Source organism: Delphinus delphis, chromosome 3 (assembly GCF_949987515.2).
Source record: "Delphinus delphis chromosome 3, mDelDel1.2, whole genome shotgun sequence".
In the NCBI taxonomy this organism is placed as follows: Eukaryota; Metazoa; Chordata; class Mammalia; order Artiodactyla; family Delphinidae; genus Delphinus; species Delphinus delphis.
Window position 1 is genome coordinate 21,953,116 of NC_082685.1, and position 21,745 is coordinate 21,974,860.

Below are 21,745 nucleotides of genomic sequence, written 5' to 3' on the forward strand. Positions count from 1 at the left end.
GAGGGCCCCTGGAAGCGGGAAGTACAAACCTGTCTCGACAAGCCGTGGCTGGAAGAAGCTCTGGATACAGATCAGGGGCAGAGGGTGCTCAGGAGTGGCGCCCAGTCTACCCCCGCGGAGGCGGTCGGCGTTAAGTCCAGCAGGCCCTCCCTCAGGGAAGCCCGCACGGAGGGCAGAGGCACCGAGTCCTGCAGCGCGCACAGGGCCCCAGAGCGCGAGAAGGAGTCGGCCGTGCTGTCCGGGCGCAGCTTCACCGAGTGTTCATGGCCTGAGCACGGCCTCGGGGACGCTGGCTGCAGACAGGATGCCCACACCCGCCTGTGGGTCCCGGCTCGCCTCCCAGCCCCTCGCGCGCCCACCGCCCGGCGGCTGCGACCCGGCGGCTGCGGCCCCGCATCGTGGGCAGGACCGGCGTAGCAGCCAGAAGACATAGGGCCACGGGCCCCACCTAGGCCGGGGCCTCCATGCCGCGCTCCGGAGCCCACGCGCGGCCTGGTGTTGGCGCGGGCATCAACTGCCTCCCGAGCCGCGGGGTTGCGGTTTAAGCCTCCGGGCGGGCCCGTGGGGGCGGGGCTCGAAGACTTCCGCGCGCTCGCCGTGCGTCCGCACGCAGACCCGCCTCCCATGACGACGCGGCCTGAGGAGCGGTGTCGGCAGCTTCGAGACTACGGCAGCGCAAAAGGTAGGAGGTGTGGAGAATTTGGGGTTTCCAAAAAGCGTTTGCTGACTGATCCAAACAAAAGTGAGACATGGTTGTATCAGCGCATTTTAAAAGTAGTTAAACTCCCGCAAAGTGTCTGTGCTCGCCCCGCCCAGGAGAGAGCGTGAACTCCTTGAGGGACGCAGGAAAGGCTGAGTGAACGTCTGCCCGTGGTCCCTTACCTGGTGCACGGGTGTGTGAATTTCTGCGGAGAGCTCTTAATTTCTGTCGTTTCTGCTGACTTGACTCGGTGGTTGGCAAACGGTGACGTGTTCCGTGCATTCAGGACATGATCGTGGTTCCTAGTAATCACTTCGTTTTGTACTGACACCTCCACAGAGAATTTACTACTGAATATCCACTTTAGAGAAGAGAAACTGAGGCGTAGGAAGTGAAGTGACTGAGTAAGAGGAAGGACTCAGACAATTGGTGTTAGTAAATTAACCCTGCAAGGAGGCCGTTAGCCTGCGGTGGCTCTAGCGATGCGGCCGCCTACTTAAACCAACCCAAATCTAAGCCTGTCAGCGCCTCAGGGTGACGAACACCGCTGAGGACACCCAGTCACAAACCACCAACTAGGCGTTAAAGCCATAGCAAATCACTCGTTTCCTTGCTTTGCTTCTGCCCTTTTAAAATAAACATCTCTGCAGCTCCTGTGTCTGGAGTGCTCCTCACCTCTTCCGCTTTGTGCTGCGTGAATTGAATCTATTTTTGCGCACATAAAGTGTTAAAATTTTAAATATGCCTCAGTTTGTCTTCTAAGATTGGCCGTAGAAATTGGATTTGTGTCCAGTTTCTAGAGCAGTGGTCGTCCTCTGGTCAGGCCTTAGGCGTTACGTGTACAATGTTCCTTTTCTACCACCACCTTCTGGATGCCTCCACCCACTACCAGCTCCCACGCATCAGTTCCCCTAGATGTGGTCAGCAATGGCTTTTACATGCAGCGTGCTCACATTATAACATCGCAGACACTCCTCCGTCCTCCAGCCAGCGTGTGAAGTGAAACATTACCATTCCTGTTGAAGAGTCTCTGGTGTGACCACTTTCCCAAGCACAGCAATTCCCCAGCTGACCCTGGGTAACCACTCCTCTGAACTTGGTCTCCATCACTGGCATGGATGTCTTTCTATGTAGGCTACAATTTTAAGTATTCTTAAACTGCATATCGTATTCTATTTTGTTTTCTCTTGTTACTTGCTTTATTTAGTGTTATCTTTGCTAGGTTCATCCATGCTGACATGTAAAGATCTATCTAGTTCATGTACTTTCCTCGCTACGTAGGATTCCCGTGTAGGGAAATCCAATAATTTATATGTGCATTTTCCTGTTGATGGACATTTAAATTGTTTCGAATTTTAAGTATGATTTCTTTTTAAAAAAATTTTTATATACTTTTTAAAGGTTACTTTACATTTACAGTTATTACAAAATATTGGCTATATTCCCTGTGTTGTACAATACATCCTTGAGCCTGTCGTACACCCAGTAGTTTACATCTCTCACTTCCCCACCCCTGTATTGCCCCCTCCTCCCCCTCCGCACTGGCAACCATTAGTTTGTTCTCTATATCGGTGACTCTCCTTCTTTTTTGTTGTATTCATTCAATTGTTGTATGTTTTAGATTCCATATATAGGTGATATCCTACAGTGTTTCAGAGTTCAAAAGACTCTCACGACAGAGGCCAAAAGGTAAGAGCCATTTAACATTGATAAAAAGCATTTTAACTATGTAGAAGCAGAAAATGAAAAGAAAGAACTTTGCATTACATTTAATAAAAGCTTAGGGAGATCTTTGTGGTATATTAGTGAACTTATTTGTGGAAATTTAGCCATGTACATTGTGTTGGAGAGGCACCAAGAGTTCAAGGACTCTCACAATTTGAGTACACAATTGCCTTACTTGTAGGCATGGTGGCATCCATTTACATAACAATGATTTGGAGCATGTTGTGTTAGTCAGCTCTTGCTGTGATAATGCTTTGGAACAAATCGACCCAAAACTCAGTTCCATAAACAAGAATTTATTTTTCTTGGACCTATTGGCTAGCTGCAGTGGCTCTCTTTTAGACCTCTAGATGGCTGGTTTGCTCCGTGTTTTGGGTCAGTTTGAGGTCTGTAACACACATCTTCCTCTGGAGCCCAACTGTGAGGCCGCAGCTCCCAGGCCCTGTCTTCTCACAAAGTTCACTGAAACATAAGAGGTGAGCCCAACTGCACAAGCCCATTTAAGGCCTCTGCTGCTCATTGAAGGCCATCACGTCTGCTCACACTTCATTGGCCAAAACATGTCACAGATCTAAGCTGTATTTAGAATATGTGTATTTGTTTAAAGTTGGGTGCCCTCACAGAAGAATATTGCCTTTTGGACAGTGTTACCTTAGCATTTTCATTGACATTTGCAAACGTGATAAACGCCGTGTGTACTTTTTCACCTTTGAGAACTTTCTGAAATTGTGGGACCATTTCTATTGGAAAAGAGGAAGGTACACTTTAGAACTCAACTCTAGTTATGGCATTGTTGGGAGAAGAATTAATGAGATAAGGTCAATACAAGTGAAAGATTTGGGATCACATATTCATCATTAACATTAGCATTCTACAGAACATTCCTGGAGAATTGTGATGCTTGCTTTATGTGATTTCTATCATAAATCATTAGAATTTGACCAAGACACTTCAGTGAAACATACATCATACAGCACATCGCATTTTAGTTTTTCCTACCACTCCACAACTTATCATCAATACTTCACCATAACTCAGAAACAGAAACAGAAACGGAGTGAGTTCATTGTTAGCAGACGGGCTTCACAAGCAATACTAGTAGAAGTTCTTCAAATGATAGCAGACAGTAACTCAAGCCATAAAAACAAAACAAAGAATGCTGACTAGAGCAGTTGTGTAGGGAATTATAAAAGATACTGTAATTTCAAATTTCTTCTCCTTTCTTCTCTTAACAAATTTAAAAAGTAAGTGCCTAAACAATGACTATATTTGGACTGTTCTCTATATAACATAAAGAAATATCATATATTTGATGATATGGCACAACGAAGGCAGTGAGAACAAAGCTGTGTTAGAATAAAAATGACAGTAGATCATAAGCTGATTCCGCAGGAAGAAAGGAAGAGAACCAGAAATGGTAAACAGATTAACCCGACAAACTCAAAAATATTTATTTGCTCAACTTTCTTCTCTAAGCTCTTTGAAAAAATAAGCTTGTGAGAAGTAATTATTATAATAATATGTTGTTAAGTATGTAACATATATAAAAGGAATAAAAACAAAAAAGAGGGGAAGGCATACAGCTCTATAAAAGTACAGTTTCTGTTTCTGTCTGGAATGAACCTAGTAAAAATCTGAAGAGATTCTGAGATGTATTACATAAGCACTAGTGCAGCCATTAGTCAAACAATGTGGTTAAAAATCATTAAAGGAATTACATGTTACAGTAGAAAATATCTACTTACTATAAAAGGAAAATGGAGGAACAACAACAATAACAAAAAAACAAAAACATGAGACATATAGAAAACCAAAGGTAAAATGATAGACATAAATAAATCCTACCATATCAATAATAAAAACTAAATGTAAATGAATTAAACAATACAATCAAAAGGCAGATATTGTCGAACTGGGTATTAAAAAATGTTTTCTATAGGAGACACTGCTTGGATTCAAAAGTCTAATGTGTACAAAGTAAAAGGATGAAAAGCTATACATCATGCAAATAGCAACCGTAAGCATTGCTGAAGTGGCTATACTAATACCAGAAAAAATAGACTTTAAAACAAACAAAAAATTTACTAGATATGAAAAGAGACATTTTATGATAAAAAGAGGGAAGATACAAAAATTTTTAACATATTTGCCCTGAATAAGGTAAAACCAAAATACATGAAGAAGAAAATACCAAAATCCATGAAGAACTGAAGGAAGAAATAGATAATTACACAACATTAGGTAGAGGCTTCAGTACTCCACAGTCAATAATGGATAGAACAGTTAGGCAGAAGATCAACAACGATATAGAAGACTTGGACAAGACTATGAATTAACAAGACCTAATAAGTGTTTACAGAACACTCAACCAAACAGTAAAATACTCATCCTGCTCAACTACATGTGAAACGTTTTCCAGCATAGATGACATGCTAGGCTGTAAAAGAAGAGATTGAAACCCACATACATTGCTGGTGGGAATGTAAAATGGTGCGGCCATTTTACAAAACAGCTTGAGAGTTCCTGCAAGTGTTAAACATAGAGTTACCCTATGACCCAGCAGTTCCACTACTAAATATATACCTAAGAAAAATAAAAACTTACGTCTGCACAAAAGCTTGTACGTGAATGTTCATAGAAATATATTTCTAAAAACAAAAGGTGGAAATAATTCAAATGACAACCGGATAAATGAATAACCAAAATGTGGAATATCCATACAATAGAATAGCATTCAGCTATAGAAAGGAATGATCTACTGATCCATGTTACAACATGGATGAACCATGAAAGCATTATGTAAAGTAAAAGCAGCCACTCACCAAAGATCACATATTGTACGGTCCCATTTATATGAAATGCCCAGAATAGCAAATCTGTAGAGACAGGAAGTAGATGAGTGGTTGCCTAGGGCTGAGTGGTTTGAGGAGATTGAAAAAAAGCTTGTTAATGTGTAATGGGTTTTTTGTGGGGGGACAGGAATCTAAAATTGGATTGTTGTGATGCTTACACAAGTCTTTTAGTGGTTACACTGAGAACCACTGAATTGTATACATTAAAGTGTTGAAATTATGGTATGTAAATTCCATCCCAATAAAGCTGTTAAAATTATGATAATTTTATATTTATAAATTTGAAAATTCATCGAAAATGACAAATTCTTTAAAAATGCAAGCTAACAAGACTAACCCAAGAAAGAAAAAATATCTCAAAAACCTGTATCTACTGCAAAAGTTGTTTGTATAATTAAGTACCTTTACAGAAAATGATTTCCAGGGATAAATGGCTTTCCAAGTAAATTCTTCCAAATATTTAGGGAAGAAATATTGGTAATCTTACATAAAAATCTTCCAGGAGACAGAAAAGTATATATTGCTCAAAATATTTATAAGGCCAACATAAGCTTCAGATCAAAACTAAAAAGAATATTACAAGAATAGAATCACAGGCCAGTTTCTCTTTTGAACATGCATGCAAAATGTGTAAACAGAAGCACAAACTGTATCCATGGTATGTAAAACAATCATATATCACAATCAAAGTAGCTTTATTCTAGTAATGCAAGGTTGGTTTAATGTTCAAACATGAAACTGATCCCAGGAATGAATTAGAGTGGGAAAAAAAGTCATTTAAAACAGAAGTCTTGGGACTTCCCTGGTGGTCCAGTGGTTAGAACTTGGCACTTTCACTGCTGGGGCCCTGGGGTCCAATTCCCGGTCAGGGAACTAAGATCCTGCAAGCCATGAGGCAGGGACCTCCCCCCCCCCAAAAAAAAAGGAAAAAAAGAAGACTTAACCAGGAGAAGCACAAGATCGAATAAACATAACAGATAACACCTTATGAAAAGTAGGTGAAGATTATGGAATATTCTAAAATTTTAAAACAAAAAGAAACATTTAAAGGTTCAAGAGGATGTGACAAATATTGTACATAGGCAAAAAATAAAATAAAGTAAAATATACGGATGATGGGAGCCCCAAACTCCAGATGCCCATGTGCTGTCTCTGAAGATTCTCATTCAATGGGTTATGGATTTCCTCTATGTTTAAAAACCTACAGGTGTTATAAAGCAGAAACTAACACACCATTGTAAAGCAATTATACTCCAATAAAGATGTTAAAACACAACCAAACAAACCTACAGGTGATTTTGATATGATTCACAGACAATGTAAAGCTTCTGCTTTACAGGAAATAATACCAGATTATTTTGTTATTTTATATTTATATTAACAGGTTGTACTGTTGACCAGTAAGTCTGATGTCAAAATGCACTCCCCACTAGGGATATAAAAGGAACTAATAGTCTGTACGGCTGCTTGGTGGCAGCATGCATGTATTGCAAGGGCAATTATTGTAGGAATCCAAATGAGTGGAACATTTTAGAATTGGAAGACTACATACAGATCATCTAGTCAAGCTTCCAACTATTATAGTTGTGAAAACTAAGGCCCATATAAAAGAAATGATTTATCTCCAAAGAGCGTTAGTGAAAGAGTATGAAATTAAAAATATCTCTGAACTTTTAATTTAGTGCTGTTTTTATTAATCTCATGTATTAGCTTAAACTTCAGTGTGACAGATTTGGGATTGAATTCTTGCTCAGATTTACTGATTGCGTGCCTTTTAGTAAGTTACTAAAACACTTTTTGTTTTTAAATAGATTTATTTTTGGCTGCGTTGGCTCTTCCTTGCTATGCGCGGGCTTTCTCTAGTTGTGGTGAGCGGGGGCTACTCTTTGTTACGGTGCGCGGGCTTCTCATTGTGGTGGCTTCTCTTTGTTGCTGAGCGCGGGGTCTAGGTGTGTGGGCTTCAGTAGTTGTGGTTCACGGGCTCTAGAGTGCAGGCTCAGTAGTTGTGGCACATGCTCTTAGTTGCTCCATGGCATGTGGGAGCTTCCCGGACCAGGGCTCAAACCCGCGTCCCCTGCACTGGCAGGCAGATTCTTAACCACTGCGCCACCAGGGAAGCCCTACTAAAACACTTCTAACTTCGCTTTTCACATATGTAAAATGGTGAGCCTTGGCTGATATAGAATATGAGATAACCTAGCACTGTTCTTAACACATACACGTAGTTAACATTTTTTGGCTCTCATCCCTCTTAAACAGCCTCTATCCTCTTAACAATGAAAGTGTGTTTCAGCTAGCAAAGCACCCCAGAGCTGACCACATTCTGGCAAGAGATGTAGGATTCTTTTTCTTGCTGGTGGTTCTTTATACCTGATATTTGAACTGCACTGAAACATGAACATCTCTTGTTTATACTGTATTAATGGATTGATGAATTTGATAGATGAATTTTAAAAAGTAATATGCAGGAAAAAAAAGTAATATGCAGGAATTGAGCTGCCTTACTCTCAAGAAATATAATTCAATAGTGGTGGCTAAAATGATAAACAGTGTTTGGACAGGGAGTCCATATTGGATGTGAACTACTTTTACTCCCATTCGTCTATTAAGAATAAATAGAATCCTTTCAAAATCTGTTTTAAAGCGCAGTTATTTCCTTCTGACTCATTTAAGTTACCTGCAAGAAAAAGACGGTCTCCTGAATCCTTGCTTAAAAGGCTTTTAATATAAAGCAGATAATTTTTTGCAACATTTCCCAAACTTTTCATTATCAAATTGGCTGAGGCTTCTCAACGATTATCATTTCACAACAATATCTCCCTTTTCACCTTTTTAAAAAGAATTGGCCTCGTAGATGTGCCCTTAAAACAGAGCTTCACTCTCAACTTATTTTAAATTTTGTATTCAAACAGTATGAAGAAAACAGGATCAGGGAATTCAGCCATAGAAGTGAATGGATTACTGATACATGCTACATCATGGATGCAACTAAGTGAAAGAAGTCAGGCGCGAAAGGCTCTATATTGTATGCTTCCATTTATATGAAATGTCCAGCAGTGGCAAATCCATACACACGGAAAATATTATACATTAGTGGTTTCCAGGGGTTTGGAAGAGAGGGAAATACGGAATGACTCCTCAAAATGGGTGTGTGTTTCCTCTTGGGGTGATGAAAATGTTTTGTAGTTGGACAGTGGTGATAGTTGCACAACATTGTGACAGTAGTAAATTCCACTGAATGGTACAGTGAATTGTAAAATGATCAAAATGGTGAATTTTGTGTTATGTTCATTTTACTACAATAAAAAGGAGAAAGAATTAGGGAAAGACTTAGAGTTTGGGAAACTAAGGTGAACTGGTCAAGAAAAAGACAGCTCTACTGTTCAGTGTTCTCTCAGCTCTCCCAGTGCATTAATCCTCAGCAAAAAGTAGCCTGAACTTGTCGATGATAGTCATTCAACACAGTCCAGGGAAAAGTAAATAAAATAAAACCCAACTCTTCTTCTTTAGCACATCTATGAAAGGTTAACTTGCTGCTCAGCCACGTGGACATTCATGAAATCGTTTCACTTTAGGTGTCCTCTACTTCAGTACTTTACTCACAGCTCATTCACACCTGTAGGCAACAGCATTCCTTAATTGGATGGAATCTGCAGTGCTGGTTGTGATCGGTCTCATGAAAAGAAAAGGGAAGGAGGAAAAAGCCTCCACATTGACTTGGTGGTCTTGACGAAATGGATGCAGAAGACAGCTTGAGTGTCACTGGAAACTGTTATTTTCCTTTTCCTTTTCTTTTTATCTTTCCTATCAGGTCGTCTGCCCACTTCCCACCCCCTTCCTTCAAACAGGAAAGACACTAATTAGCTGTTTTTTTGTGTTTTTGGTAAAACACCTATTGTTTTGCGTTTCTTGTTGTTCGGTGAACATTATTGTTTTTACTGCCAAATGAGCTTCAGTGGTTGATGTAGGGGGTCTCTTGGGAACTTAACTTTTTCCAGTTTAAGTGGAAAAGCTTTTTTGTTTGAATTGGCTTTTACTGGGTGCTTCAAGGTTTGCTCTTGGCTCTTTGAAGGGGGACTGAATAGCACTGTGTTTCCTTTGAGGTTCCAATGAAGAAAGGATCCTATGTCTTGGGCACTTTTTGTTGATTTTGCTGTGTGTCCTCTCTAGTAGCCAGAGGCAGATTCCAGGAAAATGACATATAAATGAATATAAGTAATCTAATATGTTTACAATTTGCTTTGGCCATACTCCTGGTCTTACTCTACTTGTAGCAGATGGCTTTAAAGAGCATTAGCTATGTATATATTAAAAATAATATAAGTATACCAATATTAAATATTATATTGATGTATAAGTGTAATATACTAATATTTATATTAGTGTATAACAATTATGTATTATATTAATATATATTTTTGCCTAGCATATATTATATACAAAATATATGAGTAATGAAATGTATTTCTATGGTTAATATGTTCATAATATTAATATGATATATCCTGTAATATTGATTATAAAACAATTATATCATAATATATAAATATATAATTATTATTATCTGATGTAATACACTATAGTTAATATATTCTATATAACAATATATAATGTATTAGTATAATTGTATTATATAATATAAATATAATACATATATAAAACTATATATCTTTTAGTTATACATTACACATACGAGTATGTATAGCTATTTATAATTTTATTGACATAGGAATCTGGTCATCATAACAATTGATGTAAAAATATGCAATATTTTCAATCAAATGGGCCTTAACCTCACTACCTACACATAAGTACTTTTAAAATCTTGAACCCTGTCTAACTCATGCTTCCATATCTCTCAACCCGCTTTTCTACACATGCACGTAGACACACATTTATACACGATATATATGTATACTACCAGTTTTCAGTTCAATGTATATAAATATATAATATATAATTATATTCCTGTCTATGTATACAAATATAAATCAAAGGTATGTGTATAGGTATGTATTTCATATGTTTATATAAATGTACAAATAATGTATGTGTATATAAATACATGACTGTATACATACATACACAGAAATATACTTATTTAAACAAAAGGGACCTAAATATAGTTCTTTAAGAATAAAAAGTTATGTCTCACTGTTTCAATAACAGTTTATAGTTCTCTACTGTATGTGCTTCTATAATTGTTATGAACATTTCGCATTTTTGTTGAATGTTGTTTTAATTTTTGGCCTTTTTTTGTTTTTTGTTTGTTTTTTTTTTGGTACGTAGGCCTCTCACTGTTGCGGCCTCTCCCGTTGCGGAGCACAGGCTCCGGACGCACAGGCTCAGCGGCCATGGCTCACAGGCCGAGCCGCTCCGTGGCATATGGGACCTTCCCGGACCGGGGCACGAACCCGTGTCCCCTGCATCGGCAGGCGGACTCTCAACCACCGTGCCACCAGGTAAGCCCAGTTTTTTGCCATTATTAATGAAGTTCTGAAGAATACGGTGGGCAAGATTACTTGAAAAACTCTCCTAACAGAAATGGGTTAGGTATGCTAGGTTAAATGTACACAACTTATTTTTAAGTGCGTGGTTGATTTTGGAAGTGTGCAGTCGAAATGTCCAGGACCCATGAAGGAAGGGTGGTCCATGTGTGAGAGTGATAGCTCTATTAAGAGTGGATTGAAGATCTTGATAGCTTAGAACAGAAGCTGGAAATCCTGTTTTTATGGAGCCAAATGGCAAATATTTTAGGCTTTGTAGACCAAAGAGGCAAAATTGAGGATATTATTTAGGTACTTAGGTAACCATTTAAAATGCTACCAGTTAAAATGTGAAAGTTATTCATAGCTCATAGGCCATAAAAAATAGGCAGCTGTCTGGATTTGGAATACAGGCCGTAGTTGAATGACACACCTGGTATAGAGACTTGTTTTTCAATGGCCATGACCACATGGGAGGCAGGAGGTAAGACTCCATCCCTACTAGATGGGAAGTTAGAACTAAACCTACCTATCCCTGGCTTCACCTTTAATGAAAGGGTGTGCCAGGAGAAAAAAATATCTGCTGGCAAAGGGAGACTAAGAGCAAATTCTCTTGGCCTCTGCTCTGGGTAGGAAACAGGTAGGAAATCTTGAGAATTCTGAACCGCAGATCTGTGTTCACAGTGTTTGGGTTGCAAATTTATTTGCGGTCTTGCAAACAGAAGCTAAGAAATTAACTTAAAATGCTCCCAAATCGGTGGTATTCCAAACACAAAACTAAACCCTTTCTGGAGAGGTAGACCTTCAACACAGGCCTGTAGCGTTCCCACAGATAAAGTTTAGCTAAACGTGAGCTCATGATCTAAATTTACACAATAATGAAGAAATCAGCTACAAGTGGAGAGAATCAGCAAAAACAATCAATACCAGAATTAAATTCCCAAGGCCATCCATCAGATGTTGGAATTATCAGGTGCCAGGCAGAAAATATACATAAAACTAGAACTGAAACAAGGAGCAAGGATGTTTTAAAAGACTAGGTAGGATCTTTCAAACATTTTTAAAGTACATGTCATTGATAAAGCTAAAAACTCGAAGGTCGTGTAATACAGCAGATTAATCGTGGAGAAGAGTGAAATTATGCTGTTTTTAAAAATATGGCAGATCAGATTTCCTGCCTAATTATATAAGTTGATTTATCTTAAAAAATACACAGTATTTTAAAGATTTATTGGCTGTAAAATAAGTTAAGCGTATTTCAAAGGGCTTCTCTGCAAAGAGAAGTGAGAAGTAGCAAAACACAGAAAGTTGAGGGGAAAAAATGTCAATATATACATTGCTATAGGGTGAACTAAACCTTAGGCCAGCAACTATGAGGAGGAGCTGACCCTTAGATACGTACAACTAAACTGGAACCTTCAAAAAGTTCAACTATTTATAAGTAAAAAGAGTTATTAAAATTAATAACCAACTGTTTTAATTGACATCAGAAGAGTAAAACAGTAAACCCTGAGAACATAGAAAAATAGACAATAAAGATATGAGCAGAACTTAATAAAACAGAAAAAAGTATAAAATTGAGGTGATTTAGTAAGTCAAAAGAATATTCTTTGAAAAGATTTAAAAAAACAAACTTTGATTAAGCAAAACAAAAACGTAAGTAAACAGGACAGTGTTATAGCAGAGAGTACAAACAGAGAATATATGAAATGCCAGTAAATTTGAACATTTCTGTAAAGTGGACAATTTCCTAGCTCCTAAAGTTTACCAAAACTGACACAAGAGGAAATTTGTAGCTGGAGTTCTTGCACCACTAATGGAATTGTCAATAGTTTACAATCTTTCACCAAGAAAATACCAGACCCGGCCAGATCATTTGGGAGGTGAATTCTATCCAACTTCTGTTAAACAGATAACATCAATATTAACAAAGAAAAACTTCTAGAGAGTAGCAAAGGAAGAATGCTCCTTTATTCATCTTATGAAGTCTATATAATCCTAATACTGAAAATAGATTAGGACTGTAAGGAAAAAGAAATTTACAGGTCAAATTTACTTGTAAATATAAAAGGAAAAATTTTAAACTATGATATTAGCTACCCACGTTCACTAGAGTAAGAAAAAGCATGAGCAAGTTAGGTCATCCAATGAATGAAAAGGTAGTTTAATGTCAAGAATATATATCAATAGATTGAAATCACCACATTTTATTTCTTTCCTCTGTCTCTTTAAAAAATTGCTAAGTACTTATATTGATCTCTCTTGTACTAGGCACTGTGCCAAGTCACTTACATATTTACTCCTTTAAACCTTCTATCATCCCTGGGGGAAAGTTGTATTTTGCTTCCATTTCTTAGCTAAGACTCTAACCCCCAGGAAAGTAAAGCAACATTTGTAAGTTTTTGTGGATGGTCAGTGACGGGACCAGTACAGGAACATCCAAAGTCTGTGCTGGGAAGCAGTGCCCCATGTTGACACTCACATTACAGATGAAAGGAAAGGAACCATGCACTTACCATATAGATTAAATCTCACATTATAGGTTAAAGGAAAGGAACCATGCACTTACATTATAGATTAATACCCACATAACAGGTTGAAGGAAAAAGAAACATGTGCTTCTCTCAAAAGTTGTAAAGAAGGCATATCCATTTCTAAATATATTTCCCAATTTCTTTTGCTTGTTTTCTGACCTTTGTAGTGCATTTTGCCATGAGGAAAATTTTAATTCTTATATAATAAAATGTATCCTTTTTTCTTTGTATCTTAGAAAGATATTCCTCATGAATAATTTATTTCAAGTCTCCCAGGTTTCTGATACTTTTACACTTTCATTATTTTTTAACTTTTAACTAGTTGCTGTATCTAGAATTTAGTAATTCTATGATAGCTATATTTTCCCACTTTTGTTGAATAATTTTTGCTACTGATCCAAAACGTGAATTTTATTTTAATCTCAATTCCCTTATATCTTGCATCTAATTTTAAGATGCTTCCTATTCCACTGGTTGTTTTGTCTATCTAAAACAAAATGCTACCTTAAAAATAATGTAATTATAATATAATAAATGTCATTAGTAAACATAATACGATATATAATAAATAGCATAATATAAAATAACAAAATATAATTTACCATATAACAAGGTCAAAGGAGAGCAAAAGTATACAATCACTTGAAATATCCCCCAAAAGATATTTTATAAAATTCAATATTCATTTGTAATTTAAAAGAAAGAGTAAAATAGGGATTGATGAATGCTTCCAAAATAAGAAGAAATTATATGTCTAAAAGAGAAAGAGGTAAGTGATAGACTTTAGTAACACTGGCAATAAATGCAGGACAAGATGAGGATGCCTGATATAATGTTAAAGAAAAAGTATTATGTAACATTGTGTTTGCAGCACTGATGAGTTCAGTGAAAAGAGAATCTCATAGAAAAGAGTATCTCGTTCTTCTTAATGTATGTACACTTGTCCATTGCATGAGCATAACAGCTTATTTAACCAATATGTTACTGATCTGCATCTGGATTTCTAGGTTTTCATGGAATTTTATTATGCACAGTTGCTTCAAACACTAGGACTTCCTCTTATGTTTATATCTTTTGAAAGAAACAATATCTCCACAGATGATTTATCTGTGCTGGCTACTAGCTGACTTTGGGTACTTCTCTGTTCTTCCCTTTACCTTCCTAGTCAATATGAAAAGGGAAGGCAAGAAGGTCTCCTGTTTAGAGACTGTAAATGTAGGTCTTGGTGATAAAGTCTTGGTGGTAAAGGCTAAAAGTATTAACCCAGAACAAATGTTTTTCCAGCTGTAACTGTGTGTGATTCCCTTGGCTTGATTCCATAGAGGATGTAAGACAAGACTGTAGAATCTGCCCTCAAAGTGCTTCCAGTAGGATGAGCTAAGTCAAGTATGGTGGCATATCTAATTCAAGACAAACTATATAACATCTCCTTTTCTCTCCTGGCAAAACTTGGTGGTGTGAATGTAGAAGTCACTGTATGCTTTAAATTAAAGCAACACAATAAATCTTGTATTGGAAGGTGCTTATTCTGGTCTCTTTGTGGAGACGAATTGGAAATTGTCTAGAAGAAGGAAAATTAGGTTAACCGAAGTTAAACTCATAAATAATTGAGCATTAATTAAATATCTATGGTCTATGTTTCTCTTTGATCATAATTTCTCCCAATTTATAGACCTCTTTGATACCTGATTAATCCTTGTCAAAGATGCAGTTAACAATGATTATTACTGTGTATTAGGTTTTGCCTGGGCCCTGAAGAAACTATCCTAAATCACCAGCTATGATTGTCACTTGATTTCCTCACAGAGAACAATCAGAACTCCTTGTCTTAAGTGGCTTGGGATGTGAAACTAGTTAGTCTCTTAGATACTGTTAGAGGACCCTACAGAGCCCATTGGTGAAAGTTTGGAAAACACTGGGCTTCTTAAGATTGATTCTTGTAGTGCTTCAGGAAAGATCACTGAACCAAAAGGATAACGGTGTTTCTGGTTCTGTTGTTAGTGTTCTCCATGGAAACATTGCTGAAGCTTCTGGACTCAATTTCCTTCCCCATGTGTGAATGTCACTGAAAATATCCAACTCCATTCTATCCCCATGTAACTTCAGAAACTAAGCAAAATAAAGACTCAAAATTCATTTCAACTAATGAAATGAATATATAACATAGAATGGAACTGGGAAAATACCTGGTTTAAATTCTGGAAAGTACCAACTATACAATTCTGGATAAGTTGCTTCATCTTGCTTAGTCTAATTTAATGCCCATCTCACAGGATGTTATGATGATTAATTTAATATCTTTGTATAACGTACAGTGTTATGTAATTTCTTCCTGTTTTTCTTGAGTAAATTCATATCCTTAAGCAACTCACTGTAAACAGTAGTTACTTACTTGCTTAAATTACTCTTATCTTCTATTATCAGCTGAATTGTGTCCTGCTCAAGTTAATATGTGGAAGTCTTAACCCCCAATACCTCGTAATATGACTGTATTTGGAGATAAGGCCCTTAAGTAGGTAATTGAGGTCAAATGAGGTCAAATGGGTGGGCTGTAATCCAATATGACTGGTGTCCTTATAAAAAGAAAATATTAGGACACAGACATGCACAGAGAGAAGACCATGTGAAGACAGAAGGAAAACATGGCATCTACAAACCAAGAAGAGATACTTGAGAAGAAATCAATCCTGCTGACACCTTATCTCAGATTTCTAGCCTCTAGACCTGTGAGTGAGTAAATTTCTGTTGTTTAACCTCCTCAGTCTCTGGTACTTTGTCATGGCAGCTCTAGGAAACTAATACAACTTTTTATGGCCTCCTTGTCTCATGTTGAAAGTTCAACATTTGGCATCATAGCTAGGAAACAAAAATATCATCTACATTCCTTGTTGTAGTCTTTCTTCCCCATTCTCATTGCTAGTAATTTCCATATTTGGGTCTGTTTTCTGTGCCTTGTAAATAGAACGTTATGCTCATTTCTGGTCTTACTGCTAATATACGGTAAATGTGCAGATACTGAATAGATTTTGGAGAAGTGCAGCATATAGTTGGTACATGTGTGTATGTGTGTGTATTCATATAATTTATACTTTTTCTCTATTTTCTTCCTTTGGTGTGAGCTAAGATTCTCTGCTTTTGTGACAAGTACTCCTGAATACTAATCCCTGAATTTAATTCACCAAAAATTGCCAAAAATAGTAATAATATGGGGAAAGAGAGAGTGATAGAGGGAGAAGAACAAACAGTCAGGCAAGGGCAGTACTGTGAATTATTAGGGTCTTATAATAAGATTATGTTAGTCTAGAGGAAATGACCGTAAATATCATCAGTGAGCCCAGTTGGTCTTTACTGACTGCTAGACACATCCCTGAGTTCTGTTCTTAGTCTCCAACTGTATGATTACTACTGTCTGGAAGTATTATTTGAACAACTAAAGTCACTTAATGGAAAAGGAATATGTCTTTAGAGAATCAACAGTAATTTTTCTGTCTGATTAAAAAGGACTGTTGACTGTCTGGAAACCTCAGTCATATTTGTAAGCAGGAAAGCATTGGCTATTAAAAGTGGATGATGTAAAGAGATGAGCAGAAACTTTGGCGATAGGTATACCTGGATTTAATTCTCACTCCTACCGCTTGGTAGCTGGATAGCCTTAGGCAAGTTTCATACCTCCCTGAAATTCACTTAATTCAGTCTGTAAAATGGCATAATAACTTATTATAGCATCCTTTTAGGAATTTTAAATCAGTTATTGAAATAAAAGTACACAATATATAGACAAGTATGGATTCCTCAATAGGTGTTTGACCTTTCATTTCTCCAGTATCCCACCCGCATCAAATAAAGAAAAATACTTTTTAAAATTTACGAATATTTCATTGTTGTAAAGTTAAAGCCATAAAAATAATCAAATGGCCTACTATCATACCGTTAGAAGAAAAAAAACAAAGGTGTTCATGAGAGTTCCATATTAGAATACAAGTTTTCCTTAGGCACCTGTTTATGTATGCTATTCTGCTCTTTACAATAAATAATTAAATTTAAAAGACTTAATTCCTCACTTTTAAGACCTTATTAGTTTACAAATTACATATTGACCTATGCTAAATTTTATACCGACCCATGCTAATGAATTCAGTACAGAAAACAAAAAACACTGCACTAAAGCAAATTATATATATATATTTTATATATATGTATATATAAAATATATATATATATATATATATATATATATATATATCTTAAATGCATTTATATCCTACCGTGTCTCATAAAGCATTGTGGTAACTCACCGGAATACAGACAATCAAATATAATGGCAAAAGCACTTAATATAAACAGTGCCAAGGAAACATAGAAGATGAAGAAAAGATGAGGGAAATGTGAACAGGAGGACGTGTGGTTAATCGAGTTGTATGTTTTGACCCTAAGCTTCTCTGTGTGGGGACTTCCCTGGTGGCACAGTGGTTGGGAATCCTCCTGCCAGTGCAGGGGACATGGGTTCGGGCCCTGGTCTGGGAAGATCCCACATGCTGCGGAGCAACTAAGACCATGCGCCACAACTATTGAGCCTGTGCTCTAGGGCCAATGAGCCACAACTACTGAAGCCCGCGTGCTACAACTACTGAAACCCCAGCTCCTAGAGCCCATGCTCTGCAACGAGAGAAGCCACAGCAATGAGGAGCCCGCACACCACAATGTAGAGTAGCCCCCACTCGCCCCAACTAGAGAAAGCCCATGTGCAGCAACAAAGACCCAACACAGCCAAAAATAAATAAATTTATTAAAAAAAAGAGATTCTCTGTGGATAAAACAACATGTAAATAATTGGTTACAAAGCCACATTATTTGAAGGTGCCAGACTGCACATTAACAGTCTGACACAAAGGGACAGCACAGGAAAACTATTCAAAGATAAAGATTTTTAAATCTTTGCAGTTTGAAACCTTTTAGAGCAAGTATAATGAGCTCGACACACATTTCAACACTCAACATGTTAATCGCATGTTCAAAGCATGTCTCAAAGTCATTGGAAATAGTTGCTGTCTCTGTCTCTGATATGTAAAACAGATCTGTGATGTGTAAAACTCAGGAGGTATTGATATCCACTTTCTGGCATCTGAACAGGAAACAAAGTTGTTTCGCAGTGATAATAAAGAATGAAGTAAATGCAACAGTCAAATGAAAGACAAAGTACTGAGGGAATGTATTAACAAAACGAATCCAACTAAATTCTGGTGACCTGGGGCCTACGGTTGTACACACTGCATGGAAATACCCCAGCCGCCTACTGGCATAGGAGGAAGGGTACTGCTAAGCCCATCACAGTATAATCCTTTTAAATGTCCCTTTCAAGGTTGTCTCCACTCAACACTGAGTATAGGAAATCTTCCCATCAGGCAGAAACACTGGCTGCGCAATGATTGACCAAGAAATTAACACACTAATGAATAAATGATGCTAATTTATTTCTATCTCTGACAACGGGAAACAGCACACACTCTGTGTCAATGATATGTCCTCTTTCCCACTTTTCTAAATGGTCAATTATGTTTTTCCCTTCATTGCTTTATATCATGTGTGGCAGGCATGATGGGAAATGGCTACCAATGGTTCTGTTATTGATTTCTACCTTCCTTTCACTGTGGCTAAAGAAGATACTTTGTATGATTTCAGTTTCTTAACAATGTATTGGTACTTGTATTGTGGCGTAACATATGGTCTTTCCTGGAGAATGTTCCATGTGTACTTGAGAAAAATGTGTATTCTGCTGTTGTTGAGTGGAGTGATCTATATATGGCTGTTAGGTTTAGTCGGTTAAATGTGTTATTCAGTCCCCCTACCTCTCTACTGATCTTCTGTCTAGATGTGTTATCCATTATTGAAAGCAAGGTATTGATCTCCAACTATGATTTTAGAACTATCTATTTCTTCCTTCAATTCTGTCAATGTCTGCTTCACATATTTGGGGGATGTTTGGTACATATATGTTTATAGTTGTTATATCTTCTTGATAGATTGAACTTGTTATCAACATATAGTGGCCTCCTTTTCCTCTTGTGATAGTTTTTGATTTAAAGTTTATTTTGTGTGATATTAACATAGCCATCCCAGATCTATCTTCCTTCCTTCCTTCCTTCCTTCCTTCCTTCCTTCCTTCCTTCCTTCCTTCCTTCCTTTTTCTTTCTCTCTCTTTATTTCTTTTTGTTACTATTTGCATGGGATATTTTATTCTGTGCTTTAACTTTCAACTAACTTGTGTCTCTTGAAATCAAGTGAGTTTTTTGCGGGCAGCATATACTTGGATTATGGATGTTTTTAAAGTCCATTCTGCCAATATTTATCTTTTTATTGGAGAGCTTAATCCACTTACTTTTTCAAAAATTACTGATGAGGAAGAACTTAATTCTGTCTGTTTCCTGGTGGTTTTCTGTATGTCTTATGCATTTTTTGCCCTTCATTTACTCCATTACTGACTTCTTCTGTGCTTAGCCGATTTTGTTGTAGTGAACTCTTGATTCCTTTTTCATTTCTTTTTGCATATAGTCTATTGATATTTTCTTTGTGGTTATCAAGAAGATTACATTCACCCTTCTAAAGTTCAACCAATATCATTTGAATTGAAACCAACTTCAATAGCACACAGAAACTCTGTTCCTCTACAGTTCCATTCCTCCTCCTTAAATTATTGTTGTCACAAATTACACCTTTATACTTTGTGAGCCCAATAACATGGATTTATGATTATTTTATGCATTTGTTTTTTCAATCATGTAAGAAATAAAAAGTAGAGTTACAAGCCAGTAGCACAATACTGGCTTTAGTATCTGCCCATATATTTATCTTTACTGGAGATTTCTATTTCTTTATACAGCTTCGAGTTGCTGGCTAGTGTCCTTTCATTTCAACCTGAAGGTTCAATTTAGCATTTGTCATAGGGCAGTGTTAGGAAGTTGTAAAACAAACGCCCTCAGCCTTTGTTCATCTGGGAATGTGTTAATTTCTCCCTAAGTTTTGAAACCAGTTTGGCCAAATATAGAATTCTTGGTGGGCAGTTTTTTTCTTTCAGCACTTTAAATATGTCTGGCCTCTTGCCTCCATGGTTTCAGATAGGAAATTAGCTATGAATCTTTTTGAGGATCCCTGCTTTGTAACAAATTTGTTTTTTCTTTCTCCTTTGGGAGTAAAGATTCTTTCTCTGTCTTTTGGCATCTGAGAGTCTGATTATACTGTTTCTTGTTGTGGCGTTCCTTGAGGTTCTCTTAGTCCTGGAATCAGGCAAAGATTTACAGCAACCAAACACATACTGAACCAGGGAAGAGGCAATTTGAAAATGGCAGGAAAGCTTTGTGGCATTTTTACTTGCCCTTGCCCCATCTACTGTTAGTGTAGTGATGGTCTTAAAGTGGTGGGGTCTTAACGCAGTGATAGTCTTAAAGTAACAGCAGACCATTCATAGTATGGGGCCCTCAATCCTGCTTCAGGAGGGAGCAGAAGAGCCCATACTCTCGGATTATTATGTGTATCTGTTCTAACCTGTCTGGGAGCTACCTGAAGGACTGACACAAGATGCTTATCTCTGTCTTAGCTAACCTGGAACACAGTCTGGAAAAGCAGCGGTCATTGCTCAAAAAAAGTGCAAGGTGAACTGACAAAGCACAGATGGCTGGGGCAGAAGACTGTGCATTGAAATACAATAGACCACATAAGATGCAGGAGCAAAAGTTGGGGGAGATTCTTTGGGAACTTAGAACATACAAAAAGTACACATGTGTCCAGAGAAATTAAGAAAGCCACATGCATACTCAAGATAAGATGCATGTTCTGAAAACACCAGAGGAGTCTCTAAGCTTTTACCATGGGCTGAGCCCTGAACTCAGTGCAGGTCAGCTAAATGTTGAAGGAGTGATCCAGCAATCTGCACAATGGGGAGAGGTGTGTGGTTTTGAGTGTGCATGTGGATGTGCTTGTGTATATTTGTTTTTGTTTGTCTTAGGTGCAGGAATTCAAGGACATCTCTGTCAAAACATTAGCTAAACATGAACTAAAGGAACAGAGACTTCAGTGCCTACTTACGATAAGGGGTACAGTCATTGCAAAACTAGTTTGGAAAGGTCCCTAAACAAACAGACTACTACAGCCTTCAACAATCAAAAGCCCAGAAAACCCTGGGAAAGTGGGAGAATCTGATTTCCATAGACACCACATTACAATATTTGAAAGCCAAATGTTCAACCAAAAAACTCACAAGGTATACAAAGACATGGAAAAGTATGGTCCATTTAAGAAAACAAATTAATTGATGAAACCATCCCTAAGGAAGCCCAGACTTTTCTCCATTGCATATTCTTGCCTCCTTTGTCATAGATTCATTGACCATAAGTGCATGGGTTTCTTTCTGGGCTCTCTATTCTGTTCCAGTGATGGATGTTTTTGTGCCGGTAC